General features: G+C 47.3%; 1 pseudogene; it reads right to left on the minus strand.

The window, feature by feature from the left end:
* Positions 1-333: 333 nt before the first annotated feature.
* Positions 334-13,203, minus strand: LOC126068703 (nuclear RNA export factor 3-like; annotated as a pseudogene).
* Positions 13,204-16,182: the final 2,979 nt, after the last annotated feature.

Genomic DNA, 16,182 nt, shown 5'->3' on the forward strand with positions numbered 1-16,182 from the left:
TCTGTTCACTGTCCTGAGTTCCCAGACCTCACAGTGGACAGAGTGAAAATTTGTGAGGCTCTGGTGTAGTCCCAGTTCTTGCTATGGAGGGTCATGGAGTGGAGAAGGGCTGGGTGACACCCATCAGGGGCAGAGTGGAGACACTGACCACACAAACCCGCGTCCTAATCTATGCATCAGAAACATGGTTTCTGCAGCATAAGCAGCAGAATGAGCACTGTGGCACGGGGTGTAAGGGAGAGAACTCCTGGAAACCCCAGTGCCTGTCAGTAAAGGAACAGGGTCCATGGAATTCAGAAAGTGCTATGCACCTGTTCAAACAACTAGGTGGTGTAGTATGTACTGAGAGGAAAAGATGTTCCTTGTGACAGTGAATGAAGTAAAGAAGCAAAAAGCATTACCTGTAAGTTCCCATCATTCACTCCCCAGCTCCTACCAGCTCACCCCATCCCCACCCACTCCCAGCACTCACTTCTGAGGCCACTCAAGGTTCATCCCAGACTGGGCAGTGAACGCTGGCACCATTTCCTGCTGCTCCTGGGAGAGGGTGGGTAGGGAGCTGGAGGAGGTGTGGGCACTGCCGTGGAGAAGGCACCCTGGGTCTCTATGAGGCTGCTGTCCCTCACACACAGTTGGTCATTCACGATACATAAGCTGGAGGAAGAATGGGCCCTCAGACAGCTGGACAGACAGACAATCCCATATCCCCAACAAGGATTGTGCTCCCACTCAGCAACTACTTTTCTCCCATCCCTGCTCTGCCTGCCTCCTACATTCCTTGGCCTGTACCCTTTCCCCTCCCACAGAACCTACCTTTGGAGAAGTAACTCCCAGCTGCACTAGATTCATAGGTTACTCCCAACCCAGGGAGTGTTTCACACTGGCCTTTACCCTTTACAACACCCTGAGGAAGTAGATACTCTAATCTCCATATTCAGAGGAGGACACTCAGTTACGGAGAAGTCATGTAACCTGACCAAGGTCACACAGCTGGTGAATGCTGGGGTCAGGGCGAGAACCCTCTATTCCAGCCTCAGAGCCTACGCTCTTAATCACTGGGCCCGACTGCTTCTGGGGTCTACCTTTTGGAATTCTGCAATACTGGGGAAAGCCAGAGGAATGCACAATCACCTTCTGACACCACTGGCCCAAGACTGGGATGGGTGTTCCCACATGGCACGCACAATACAGCAGTTACCTGAAGTTGCTGGAAGGAGTAGCGATGAAAATCCGGGTGAAGGCACGGACATGAGCCGGAGACATTCCTTCCACTTCAAGGACAACAAACAAAAATTCCCCTCAGAGTTGCCCATGCTTTACACGCTCACCAGCAGCTTTCCCCAGACATGGTCTTACCTGATATGCCTGTGGCTCCCTGAAGGGGGCCACACAGGGACAACTGTCTACTGGGAGTCAGGATGGGGTGTCAGCAATGGGGAGGGCAACCAAAGAACCAACCACAACCCAGTGATAGGGCCCTACTCTGTGTCAGGCCCTGTGACACACTCTTCACAAGTTCATTTGACTCGTTTTTCACAGCAGCCCAAGAGATGGGTATTACTAGCCCCATTTTACAAATGAGGAGACTGAGAGGTAAGCAAGTGTCCCAGGGTGTCAGGGTGAGGGACTGGGATGAGAGCCATCAAACTCTACAGCCTGTGTCCTAACACCTGGGATGTGGTGGGGCAGACAGGTATGGGCTTAGGTCAGACCAGGGTGGGTTGGGGGCAGGGTGGGAGCTGGGGAGCTCAGAAGGAATAGGAAGGGAAGGGATCAGGGAAGCCTGGAAGTTCTGAGAGGGAGCCCGTGAAGGGGAGGGAGAAGTAGGGCATGTGTGGAAGGGACTGTACAGACACTCACCCTCCTTGAACACCCCGCTGACAGAAAAGCAGAGCATCTTTTCCTGAAAGAGTAAAACAGCTCAGTCTCCCAGGATCCCCCTAAAACCCCCACCCACCTCCACCCTTTGGGCCAGTCTCAGGGAGAAAGAAAGTGCTCACCGTGTGGACACACATGTCCACCACCAAGGAGCTGACGTCATGGTGGGTTCTGGGCAACACACTGAGAAAGTCAATAACGTCACGTTTTGTGTGTTTCAGCAACTGAACCCGCAGGACTGTGGGGGGAGGATAGAAGGTCAGGCGTTGCCTCACTCACCTGGCCCTATGGCTCACCCTTTAACTCTTCCTGTCCCACCCATCTTCCCCCTCACACACTCACTGGGGTCCTTGAGCTTCCTCATATTCCTGCTCCCCTTGGAATGTTTGTCTAAGCTGTTTCTAGGAGAACAAGAGGAACACGAGGTGGGTGACTGCCAGTACCTCCTGGGGAGTCACAGGGCCCAGGGCTGTCACTGGGTCTGTGAAACTCACGGAAATAGGTCCTCAGAGTCGAAGGGAATGGCCAGCAAGAAGCAGGCCTCATTGTGGTAAGCATCCAGGAGACCCCGCCGGTCCCCATAGTCATAGATGCAGTAATACCTGTGGGGAAGTAAAGGGCACAGGATCTCTGTGGTCTGAGACCCTAAGTAAACTTGAAAGCCTCCCATGAGCAGAACTGAGCCTGGATAATCTGGCTTATCCCAGCCCTCCCTGCTGTGGTGTCCCAGGGATACTTACTGGTGCAGGAATAGTAAGATTAGATTCTTCAGAGTCTCAGATCCGAAGATGCTCTCCTGGAATCAAAAGGGTTCTCAGGACCATGGCTGTTATCATCTCCTCACCCACCTACCCCCAGCCCTGTTTGAACCCACCTCCTCACCTTGCAGACTGGTAACTTCTTGGAGGCTTCAGTGCCAAAGACAATGGGTGGGCGTACCTCGTGGTTATCCCGGGGAAGGGAAGAGGAAGTCAGCAGTGCAGACCAGGGAGGTGGTACTGAACGGTCAGGGAAAAGGATGGGCCCAGGAGAGAGGGAGGGTCAAAGGTCAGGGTGAAATGGCCTTGGAAATTCCATGGGCAAGACTACTGTGATGTCTTCACCAGGGGCTCCCAGTAGCCGGTAAAGAACTACAAATAAGATCCATAGACTTTATCAGGTTCCCTTATTTGTCTGTCCCCCATGAGGATTAGGGGTCAGATCCAAAAATCTAACCAGGTCAAGAGCTAAGGAACTCACGGCAGGTTGTGAGTGTTGTCTGTACCAGCAGGGTAGTCAAGGATAAAGGAAGACACTTACCAGACGTAATAACTTGGGGAACAATTCCAGAATTGAGCTGTCAAATATAAGACAATACAGAAAAGCAAGTAAACGCACAGCTGGCCTGGTTCATGGAGGCAAGCAAGCCTACACAGGAACACTTCCAGGTGTGTCCGACCTATACTCCATTGCTACCACCCCTCCTGGACCCTGGGCACCTCCCCCACGGACTCACCCAGAAGGAGCTAGTGGGTGCTGTCTCCATATTCCTCTCGCACTCTCCTTCCTCCTGGGAAGCTCCCATAGGAGGGCCCTGACCCCCTTCTCCAGTGACACAGAAGCGCATGCGGAGCCCAGGATCCAGGGATTCCTTCCCCTCCCTGCCTCACTTAGCTCCCTCCAAGTCCCCAGGGAAGACTCTGGAGGGAGGAGGGAATGGGGTGGGGCCCAGGGCTCAGCTCCCTCAGCAGGTGTCCAGTACTCTGCCAGGCCTGGCCCTGGACAACACCAAGACATCCCCAAGGATGCTTCCAGATTCCGGAAAGGGAGATGGATGAGGCAGGCTCAGGAGACAGGGAGGGGGTGAGGACAGAAAGGGAGTGCAGGTAGGGAGGGGAGACAGGCGACTGGAGACTAAAGAGAAAGCGAAAGCCAAGGAAAGGCAAGGGGGAGATGTCTACTGTGAGTGGTGGGGATTAGGGAGAAAGGTGGGAAGAAAGGGGAAATGGCTCCCCTGCTGCCACCCTGTCCTTCATCTGCTACCTCACCTGGTGTCCAGTGCTCTGTCTGTCCTCGTTTGTCCCTTGTCTGAGGAATCAGACGATATTGGTCTACCCAGTGCTCCCCTGAAGGATCAGGCAGAATCCCATGATGTGGTGAAGGGAGGGGGCAGTGCCCCTGAGAGAAGAGTCCCCCTGTCTCCTCATCTACCTTTGTCCCCTGTCTTCCACACTGAGGACCTTCCTCAAGCTGCCCTCTGCTCACTGGAGATAAGCTGTTTCTGACCCTTTACTCAGGAAACTCAGATTTGTCCCCCAGGAGGGCCCAGTTCCTTCATTGGGCCATAGGAACGGATGTCATTATAAGGCATCCAACTGGGGCAGGTTGGGCGACCCTTTTGGAGTAAGGGAGAGAGGGCCCATCATAGCACAGGGAGGGAAGCCCCATCTGAACTCAGAGGCAGGAAGGCCTGTCTCAGAGGTGGCCCTGGTCTCCAGGAGCCTTCACAATCCAGGGCACCAGGATCTGGCTCCAGGCATCCCCAGTGAGGGAGTAGGGCACAGTCTGGACACCCCTGATCCTGGACAGGAAGGGTAGCCCTACTTCCTGGAGCACATTCAGGGGAAGCCATGCCAGAGAAGGCTGGGTACAGAGAGGCAGGAAACAGGCCCCAGGCCAGGGGAGCAGTGAGCAGGCAAGAGGAAAGCAGGGAGACCTCTAAGCACAGGTGAGAGAGAGAGAGAGAAGAGGGCAGGGCACGTGGTCCTCCCAGAGGTTTAGGGCCTAGCCTCCTGCAGATGGGCAGTGCCAAGAGCACCTCAGGCTGTCAGGGGCCAACAGAGGGCACAACTGACCTTATGTTGGTGGACTTATCTCGGAACGTGGTGCACAGAGTGTTCCTGTCTGCAAACACCTCTCCTGGCTCCAGCCCTTTCGCCTTGTCCAACTCCTCTTCAGACTTCACCTGTAATTATGACAAGGAAACATGAATCAGGGAGAGAGCCAGAGGGCCCTGCAGCCCAGATCCACACTCTCCCACAAATCGCCGTGCCTGAGTCTTGTCATCACCCTAATGAGCCCTACCACCTTCCCTTTAAACAGTGCTCTGGCTATTGCTTCTCACCTCATTTTTGGAGAGGTTCAGGCTCTTGAGGTTGGGGGCCTTCTGTATGGTGTCAGGCAGGCCAACCACCTAGTAGGGTGTGTTGTTGTTCGAGTTGAAGGACAAAAGCTGTAATGAGGGAAGAGCTAGAGTGAAGGTCCAAGAGGTGATATCTGGGACAAATGTGCCCTCCAGCCCATCTGTCCCACCCTCCCCCTCAGCACTGGGTCTAAGCATTCACCTTGGGCCTGTTCTCTTCGAGGATCTGCAGGGAGGCAGCCATGCAGTTTCTAAGATTGCGCCCCATGTCAATATTATGAGTCATCACATCTTCAGGAAGCCAAGAGGAGGGAATCAGAAGCATAAGAGGGGCACAGCTGGACCAGCCCTCGCACCAAAACCTCCCTAAGTTGCCCTCTAACCCTCCCTCTGCCTGCACCTGACCTAAAATTACTGCAGTCAGTCATACTTGGGTCTGAGCGGACTTTCCGAAGGTCAAGAGCTTGCTGGGGGACTTCATATCCGTTGTTCTTGGTCACCTGCACAGACAGAATCAGGGGTCAGTGACTCTGAGGCTGAGGCGGAAGCCAGGTAATCAGTGAGGGAGCACGCAGTGGATCTGGGTGTGGGTGCACATCATGTCTTGAGTCTGCATTACCTTTGGCAGTTTCACCGTTTCTGACTTCAGCTCCTTCTGCACAGAGTGGGGTACGGCACAGGGGCTGACAAAGATGGATATCTGCAGAGAAGACAAGAGAGGCTGAGTAACTACCAGGAACACTGAAACCCAAGATCAAGCAAGACCCACCACGCAGCCGGCCCTCCTGCTCCTAGCTAGCCCTGGCCATGCTCTGACATGCACAGTTTCGTTTTCTTCATCCCGAATCTTGCCACTGACTTTCTTCAACTCGAAGGCAATGCTGGCATTCTCCACAAAGAACTGGGCCTGCATGTTCTCATAGTGAAACTTCAAGGAGAGAGAGGGGCAAGAGAAATACAGTAGGAGGCCAGACTCCCTGCTCAGCCTGGCCCCTCCACCTGCCCTGTGCCCACCCAGCCGCCTCCTTGTCCTCTCTTACCTCAATCAGGTTGAAGGGGACACCGCATTGGCTCTGGATCAAATCCAGCAGCCGCTTCTCATCATATTTTATGCCAAATGGAATCTAGGATTGAAAGAAAGGATGGGAGCAGAGACTGACATGATGGAAAGAAATAAAGCTTAAATAGAGACTCAACCATGTGTTTCTTTCCCATCTTTTACCAAGCTGTAAAATAATTTCGAAACATAGGCCAGTGACCATTATGGGTAACTTTTGTTCCAGATACTGGTTTGCTAAACACCTTTTTTTTTACATTCAAATGTTTTCCTGCAAATATTCAACTTAGGATCCTTAGCGTGATCTTCCTTTTGTAAGGTTCCAGGAGATTCTACCTAATGCAGATCCTGCCTGCCCCTCCGACAAGGACTCCAGAGACTTGACCCCATCCCTGTCCCCTACTCCAACCCCTATGTTTGAGTCAAACTGAGCCATGTGGTGGGATTTTCTCCATCTCCTTGTGAGCAGTTTCCACCTTTGCCTTTAGACAAACTTCCCATTCTCCCTGCCTTCAGCCTGTTCCCTTTTTATTACTTCTCCCAACCTACCTTTAGACCAATCGAGGATGTTAACACCTAGTAAGAAAAAGGAGAAGTTACCAACTCTCTGTGCCCCAGCAAAGTACCTTATGTCTCCAGGAGCTCAACACAGCTCCACCCAACCTGTGTCTCCTGCACATTATGTGCATTTTGCCAGGACACTCACTGTGACCTTGAACCAGCTCTTAGAGGTTCCATCCTGCCTGTTCCCCTGCATTCCTTCCTGTGGAGGTTTTCTGTCTCTCTCCATATTCCCATGGGCTTGGACTCCTCTGTGACAACTCCCTCTCCGATAGTAGGTTGGAATGGCATAGGGTGTGCTGTGGGGATGTGGAGAGAAAGAAGGTGTCCATGAATGCCAGGAAAGTCTTCTCACACCTCGCCCTACTGATGTCAAGGCTGTAATAATGTTCGCTCAATCATTAATATGGTCCTACCATTGCCCACTCTACCAGGTTGGAGAAGAGGAATCACAGAGTTACATACACGATTATGTATTCCACTGGCTGGTACATGCCACCATGCTTAGTGGACACTTACTATCTTACTCCAGGGCCCACGTGGGCATCACTCATTGCCACGTCTCTATCTTGCTCCTGGTATAATGACGGATGAATGCTGGGCCTGACTTGTTGAGACCAACTATCATATCTCCTTTGTAAATTACCCCAGTGTCTTGCTCTTCTTTGGAAATAATCAACTTGATGATTATCCCCTGAAATTGAGAACAAGATATCAATTGTCCAAATGCCAGAAAAAGTCCTGTGGAAAAATTATGGCTAGGGAAGAAATTTCACTGACTTTTATAATGTAGAAAGATCTACAGCACAGTGCTACAAAGGTTGAAGACTTTCTCCTCTTCCTGGGATATGAGAGGTCGGGGGCATTCACGGCCCAGGAGAGAGCCAGCACAGCAGAAGGCCTTGGGCAAAAGGTCCATTCTGTGATGGTAGTCCCTGCTCTGCTCTTTTCAGTCTGAGTGACCCGGGACAAGTTGCTAAACATCTCTAAACCTTATCTCCCTCTTCTGCTCTAGGGCAATAATAAAATCTACCCTGAATGTTTGGTGTTATAGTTCAAGGGTCAAAGGTAAATTCCCCACTTTCACTTAGAGAAATGAAAGCTAGGTCTAAAGAGAATACCCAAAATGAAGCCTGGTAAGATAAAATGATGGAGAATACCAAAGGAGGGGGCAGGGAGTTAAAGGGGATATAGTGATTAAATCTAACGTGAGTTTAATTGGAGCCTTGGAAAGAAAGAACAGGCATAGTGAAGAAGTAGCAATTGAAGAGATCATCACTGAGAAATTTCCAGAAGTAACAAAACATATCATGTTGGTAAAACCAGATTAATAAGACAAAAAGTATCCTTTAAGAGAAAAACATTTCTAAAAAAAGAAGGACCTTTCATACTGATAAAACATTCAGTTCCATAAGAAAATCATAATAAAACAACTCTGAATCTGTGTGCACCTCTTATCATAGAAGCCAAAATGTACACAGCAAAAACTGACAGAAGTAAGTAAAGAAACAGGCATGTCCGCAGTGACAGCGGGACATTTTAATTAAGTGACAGACAAAACAGGTAAACCCAAAATCGTTTAGATATAGAAGATTTAAGCAATGTGTGTAAAAACATTTACTTATTGGGATAGAACCATGCATATAGCAACTACACATGGAACATTCCAGAGTAGATCATATTCTGGGCCATAAAACAAGCCTCTAGAAACTTCTATGGGGGTGATGCAATCTACCCTGTATGGTTGGTGTGAGGATTCAAGGGTAAGAGTGGGTTTCCAGCCCCTCCCCCACCTCCAGTTTGAATCCCAAGAATGTTAATTTTCAACACACCCAGCCCAGGTGACCTTCTCCACTCCCCAAACTCTGAACCACTTGACTTAGTCCTTTCATCTCAACCAGGGGGAAGATTTCAACTCAGCTATGACCAAACCACAGGAAGAGAGGTTTTCCATGCAGAAACATGATAGGGGTCTCAGGGCCCATCCAACCCCATCCTCAGGAGAGTGGAAAAGTCACCCGGGTCCTTAAAACCTCCCTTCTGAAGAGGTCTCCTGGTATTTGGGGGGGTGGGGGAGCGCCCAGAATCCCTCCTGCCTCCTTCCCTGACCAACTCACCCATGGTGTGGCCTTCAGCAAGTGTCCTGTCACCACTGTCCTCACAGGAATTTCCTGAGGAGAATCTGTTGAGTCTGGAGCTTGGGCTGTGGGGCAGATCGAGGAAGGTTGTTGAGGAAAGTGAGAGCACTCCCTAAACCACCTTGTCAGGACCACAAGAGCAAGATTGAGTCCTCACAGGAAGTCTCTTCCCCAAGGGCATAGAGAGGAGAGCCCTGTGGGCCAAAGGAGACTTAACTTCCTGTTCTTACTGCTCCCTGAATTTGCTACCAACCTCACACCAAGGGAGCCATTCCCAACTGAGCTATCCTCCTACCCTCTGCTGAGGTTGTTAACTGGGGTCAGGAGGCCTGAGAGCCAGATATCATTGCTACAAACTCAGGGAACTGAGGGTAGGCTGTGCACCAAGATCTGTGTCTGTTACATCATATCGTGTTCCTTCATTCTGCAAACTCAAGGAACTCTGAGAGCCTGCTGCGTGCCAAGCTCTGTACTTGCTTTGTTACATCTATTTTACTCATGTATTCCTCACAAGGGCACCGTGAATGCAGAATCACCAGTACTCTGAGGTTGCTGAGGCTTAGTGAAGTGCAGGAGCTTCTTTGCAGTTGTTCAGATGCTACCTGGGAAAATAGAGAGTGGAACTGAGCTCCATGGAATGGGGATGACCCCCTCCTACACAGCTTTAATAAAGTCTTGCTGCGCTATATAGGGTTTCTTCACATTAAGGCAAAGTAACAGAAAGACCTGAAAATAGCAGAAAATAACTGCAGCCATCTCAGAGACAACATATGAAAAAATGGACCTGGAATTTATAAAGGAAATAACAGACTTTGGTTTGTCTTTAGAATGAGATGGGTGGGGGGTGGATGGGCAGAAGGGATGCCTAAAAAAGTACTCAGTGTAGATAGAGTCCCCCTAGTGGTTGGAGTCAGAATTGTAGCTCTGCAATTCTGAGGCCCTGAGGCTTTGCAACAAGGAGGCACTGCCTAGGCACCTCCAACTCAGCCACTGCTGGTGGGAATGCAAAATGGTACAATCATTTTGGAAAATGGTATTCTGTGCTTCCTTAGAAAGCTAGAAATAGAAATACCATGACCCAGCAATCCCACTCTTAGGAATATATCCTAGAGAAATAAGAGACGTCACAAGAATAGACATATGCACACCCATGTTCACTGCAGCATTGTTCACAATAGCAAAAAGATGGAAACAACCTAGACACCCATCAACAGATGAATGGATAAACAAATTATGGTACATACACACAATGGAACATTATGCAAGGATAAAGAACAATGATGAATCTGCGAAGCATCTCACAACATGGATGAATGTGAAGGGCATTATGCTGAGTGAAATAAGTCAATCACAAAAGGACAAATATTGTATGAGACCACTACTCTAAAAACTCATGAAAAGGTTTCCACACAAAAAGAAACAACCTTTGATGGCTATGAGGGAGGGGAGTGGTAGGTGCAGAAAAACACTAAATAGACAATAGATACTTGGTAACTCTGGTGAAGGGTAAGACAGTATACAATGCTGGGGAAGCCAGCACAACTTGTTCAGGGTAGGGCCATGGAAGCTCCATGGACAAATCCAAACTCCCTTAGAGACCCAATGACTGGGCTGAGGGCTGTGGGGACCACGGTCTCAGGGAACATCTAGCTCAACTGGTATAAAATAGTTTAAAGAAAATGTTCTACATTCAACTTTGGTGAGGAGCGTCTGGGTTCTTAAAAGCCTGTGAGCGGCCATCTAAGATACTCCACTGGTCCCACTCTTTCGGGAGCAAGAGACAATGAAGAAAACTAAAGACACAAAGGAAAGATTAGTCTAAAGGACTAACAGACTACAACTACCACAGGCTCCACCAGACTGAGTCCAGTACAACTAGATGGTGCCCGGCTACTACCACTGACTGCTCTGACAGGGATCACGAGAAAAATGCAGAACAAAATTCTAACTCAAAAAAAAGGCCAGACTTACTGGCCTGACAGAGACTGGAGAAACCCTGAAAGTGTGGTCCCTGGTCACCCTTCTAGCTCAGTAATGAAGTCAATCTGGAGGTTCACATTTTAGCCAAAGATTAGACAAACTCATAGCACAAAATGAGACTGAAGGGGCACACCAGCCCGGGGCAAGGACTACAAGGTAGAAGGGGAAAGGAAAGCTGGTAATAGAGAACCCAAGTTGGAGAAGGGAGACTGTTGACATGTCATGGGGCTGTCAACCAATGTCATAAAAGTGTTTAATGAGAAGCTGGTTTGCTCTGCAAACCTTCATCTAAAGTACAATTGTAAAAGTTTAAGTTAGATAAAAAAAAAAAAGAATAACCCAGTTTTTAAAAATGGGCTAATGATACGAAGAGACATCTCTCCAAAGAAGATGTACAAGTGGGCAATAAGCACGCAAACAGAGTCTCAACACCATTAGCCACCAGGGAAAAGAAATGATACTACTGCAGAAAAATGCCATGATAACAGTAATAAAAATCACAATGAGATACCACTTCACACTCATTGTTGTTGTTGTTAGGTGCTGACAATTCAATTTTCGACTCACAGCGACCCCGTGTAACAGGGTAGAATTGCCCATGGCTTTAATCAAAATGACAGATAACAGCAAATGTTGACAAGCACGTACAGAAATCAGAACCTGAATGCATGTAACATGCTGTAGCCTCTGTGGGCAACTGTCTGGCAGCTCCTCAAATGCTTAGATATAGAGCTGTTATATCATCCAGCAACTCTACTCTTAGATATTTATCTAGGAAAAATAAAAACACGTACACTATTATTTTTACAAGTATTATTCATGATAACAAAAATGTGGAAACAACCCAAATGTCCATCAACCGATGAATGGATAAACAAAATGTGGTACATACATACAATGGAATATTATCAGCCATAAAAAGGAATGAAGTACTACTGATCCATGCTACAGAAGAGGTGGACCTCAAAAACATTATGCTAAGTAAAAAAAAGCCAACATAGGCAAATTCATAAAGACAGAGTCCAGACCTGTGGTTGTCTGGGGCCAGGGGTAGGTGCAGGGAATTAACTAGCAAACCGCATGTTTTTGGACTCTCTAATGGAAATGTCTAAAACTCAATTATGCTGACGGAAAAGCATCACATTGTAACCTTAAAATACATGCATTTTATAGTCTGTAAATTACATTTTCAATAAAGCTGTTAAAAATATAATGTTGGCCTGGTCTTCTGTTGTACCACAGTGACAACCTTTTTAATACAAAGACCTTGATGCCTAAGTTTTATACAAGCATGAATTTACATAACACTGTAGCTGTATCCCAGGTCTTGTGTTTTTTCAAGAAGTCACCCATCCTCCCTGACATGAGACTGTGCTTGTGTACAAAATTCAATTTACTTCTGATCATGCTGGTGTCTTCCAACTGTGTCAGTGGCTTGAGTGTGGGTCCAGGTCAGAGTCTAGGGCCTGTCCTTTGTGACAGGGTATCAGCATCATGACTTTCTTCTCTGCTCTGGGGCCTTTCTCACATGACTCCCCTTTGGGGACTCTAACTTGGAACTGCCTTTCTGGGTGTCTGTACGGCAATACTTATCCAAAGGCTACATAAGTGCCCACCCTTTGCAGCAACAACTCCCCTTTGAGAAATTCATCTTCTGGACACAGTGGAGGATGTTTGTGATGATTTGGTCATAAGGACTACCTCGACTTCTGGGCCTGACGAGAGACCTAATGGGAAGCAAAGCCACGAAGGGGCAGAAGGAAGCAGAGGGAAATGTCTTCAGCACACTCAAAAACTCACACTCATACATCCACACTCACACACTTACAAACTTACACATACACACACATACACTCCCACATTCCCACACACACTCACACACCCACATGCTTACACACACTCATACACACACATACACTCGCGCTTATGTACACACATAAACACACTCACATTCACACATACACACACTCACACACACTCATACACACACACTCCTCATATTCTGTTACCACAACACTAGCATTCTCCAGAGACAGTTCACCGGGGCCAAGAGGACACATGCAGCTCACAGGCGCTGACAGACGGCCATGTGAAGTGCGCCCAGGACCGCACGCTTTAGCAGTCTACAGAGGGAAAGGATGCCATCCACACACTGTGTACAATAGGCAGTATGTGAAACACTGTGAATCCCAAACAACCTGGAGTTGAAAAATTGATGAGGCCACATCCATGGGATGGCATTGTGGTCAGGCATTAAAGGCACGTTGTCATGAAAACGATGATGAGAGAGGATTTGTTGCCTGCCAGATTAGCAACACTTCACATTCTTTCCCATGAGTGGAGAAAAGGCACTTTCATACGGCGTCGTGAGGAATGGGAATTAGTTATAGCATTTTTGAATGTAATGTATTAACTTAAAATTTTATAGGCTTTACAGTTGGGGAAAAACACTTTTAAGAACTTATAAAGAAATGCTTACAAAGATATTTGCTTACATATGAGCAAGGGTGTTAAGTATACTATTGTTTGTAATAGAAAAAATGGTAAAGAAAGGGAATTTTCATCATGAGAGTACTGATGAAATAAATTTTGGGACACCTGTACAGTGTAACACAAGGTCTGTATAAAAAAAAAGCCTGAAATTTTGTTGTAAATTAAAATATTATCATAGAAATGTATTTACATGCAAAGACAGCAAATTCAAAAGCTGTCACTGGCATAAATTCCTGTTTGCTTATATAGGTTATCTATTTTCAAAGCACGATAATAAAAATGATCTTTATTTTACACTCACATAGAGCTTTCTCTTCAGCATAAAAAGAGAACGTACTTTCCATCTGAAGGCCATCAGTTTCCTTGAACCCTGGGTATGCCTCCTTTGCCATCCAGCCTTCCAGAAAGTTCTCTCTTGACTGGATATGCCAAAAAAGGGAACTAGGGTTTGCCCAAAAGAAACAGGCTGATGGCTTGAATGCAATTTAGTCATGTGTATAGAATATTGTGGACTTAGGTGGAAAACCTGAGCCCCCCATCACAGAATCTTTCCAGTCAGGAAATGCGCATTTGAAAAGCCATGCAGACCCACCCAGAACTGCTGACTGAGCAAGAAATCTGCAGTTGAAGAAAGGACTTACAGAAAGAAAAAAAAATGATGGCTTTGCTTTCTGAATTTCAAGCAAGTAGTTTGCCATTGAATGATTTGAGACAGGGTAAGTCAGTTCCCATCAGAAGAACCCCTTCCAGGATTGGAAGTTAAAGGGAGCTGGTGAGTAGACAGCCTGGTATGCTCACTTGAAGTGACCACCTGGGGCCACGAGATGAGTAGATTGGGAGTCGCAGCAATGAAGAGATGGACATGTTCCACTGGCACCCGTTGACCTTGCCCACAGAGGCTAGGCATGAGAGGGGGAGAGAGAAGGGGTTGGCTGGTCTGAAGTGCAGGGAGGTGTGTGGACTCCCAAACCTATGGCTGGTACCCACTGACCTAGCTTAGATGGCTAGGGATGAACTGACCAGAGCCCCTCTGAATGTAGAGAAAGATGTTTGACACCAAGAGCTGGTGTACATTGCTGCAATTTGATGGCTTGCTCTGGACTGGATTTTGCTTATGGATGCAGATGCTCAAACTCCCAACCGGAACAGGAGATTCTTCAAGACCAAGGAACATGCTTGTCTCCTCAGAGTACTGGTTTGATAAGGATGGGTAATTTTAAAATTGGCTAGTAAAATGGGGGGAGATAAAGGCATGAAGTGACTGGCTTACATGCTTTCATGGGTGTGCTTACACTCAAAATGGGGGGGGGGACAAGGATGATCCCTACTGAATAGATTCCTCTTTTCCTGATGCATCTGGGTGAGAGAGGGTGGGGGAAGATGCTGATACCTCCAGAGAGGCTCAGGACAAGGCAATAATCTTCTCTCAGTTAAATTTTATCAGAGGCCAGAAAGGGTGAAGAAAAGATGACTTTTGGAGAACCTGACCAGATCAGATGGATACCTGCCTAAATGGCTAGTACCTAGGTAACCTCACCCTGAGGACTCTTTGCTCAAGGACTAACCATTAATGGCTGTTTTGGACTGGTAAAATGACTTGGAGGGGCAAGTTATCCTTCAAGAATGAAAGAACCATGGCTAGAAAAAGCCAGTGGATAGCCGGCAGTGCAATGTATCGTTTTATATAGCCTTTCTTGCCATGGTCTTTCAACTCCCACCAAATGACTGGATGGAACTATGCAAATGAGGTACTTGTGGTCCACCAGATTCAGAAGAGGACGTGGAATGAGGGACATTATTGCTGATGTCAGATGGATCCTGATTGAAAACAGAGAATACCAGAAAGATGTTTACCTGTGTTTTATCGACTGTGCTAAGATATTCGACTGTGTGGATCATAACAAATTATGGGTAACATTGTGAAGAATGAGAATTCCAGAACACTTAATTGTGCTCACAGGGAACCTGTACATAGACCAGGTGGCAGTTGGTCAAACAGAATGAAGGATACTGCGTGACTTAAAATCAAGAAAGGTTTGTGTCAGGGTTGTATCCTTACACCATACTTATTCAATTTGTATGCTGAGCAAACAATCCAAGAAGCTGGACTCTATGAAGAAGAACATGGCATCAGGACTGGAGGAAGACTCATTAACAACCTGCAATATGCAGATGACACAACCTTGCTTGCTGAAAGTGAAGAGGACTTGAAGCACTTACTGATGAAGATCAAAGACTACAGCCTTCAGTATGGATTACACCTTAAGATAAAGAACACAAAAATCTTCACAACTGGACTAATAAGCAACATCATAACAAATGGAGAAAAGATCGAAGTTGTCAAGGATTTCATTTTACTTGGATACACAATCAACACCCATGGAAACAGCAGCAAAGCAATCAAACCACTTATTTATTGCATTGGACAAATCTCCAAAAGACCTCTTCAAAGTGTTGAAAAGCAAAGATGTCACTTTGAGGACTAAAGTGCACCTGGCCCAAGCCATGATATTTTCAATTGCCCCATATGAATGCAAAAGTTGGACAATGAATAAGGAAGCCTGAAGAAGAACTGATGCCTTTGAATTATTGTGTTGGCGAAGAATATTGAATACACCATGGACTGCCAGAAGAACAAACAAATCTGTCTTGGAAGAAGTACAACCAGACTGCTCCTTAGAAGTGAGGATGGTGAAACTTTGTCTCACATACTTTGGATATGTTATCAGGAGGGATCAGTCCCTGGAGAGGACATCATGCTTGGTAGGGTACAGGGTCAGTGAAAAAGAGGAAGACCCTCAACAAGATGGACTGACAAAGTGGCTGCAACAATGGTTGTGAGGATGGCACAGGACCAGGTAGTGTTTCACTCTGTCGTGCATAGAGTCGCTATCAGTCAGAATCGACTCGATGGCATCTAACAACAACGAAAACAATCTTCACTATAACCACTG

Source organism: Elephas maximus, chromosome X (assembly GCF_024166365.1).
Source record: "Elephas maximus indicus isolate mEleMax1 chromosome X, mEleMax1 primary haplotype, whole genome shotgun sequence".
In the NCBI taxonomy this organism is placed as follows: Eukaryota; Metazoa; Chordata; class Mammalia; order Proboscidea; family Elephantidae; genus Elephas; species Elephas maximus.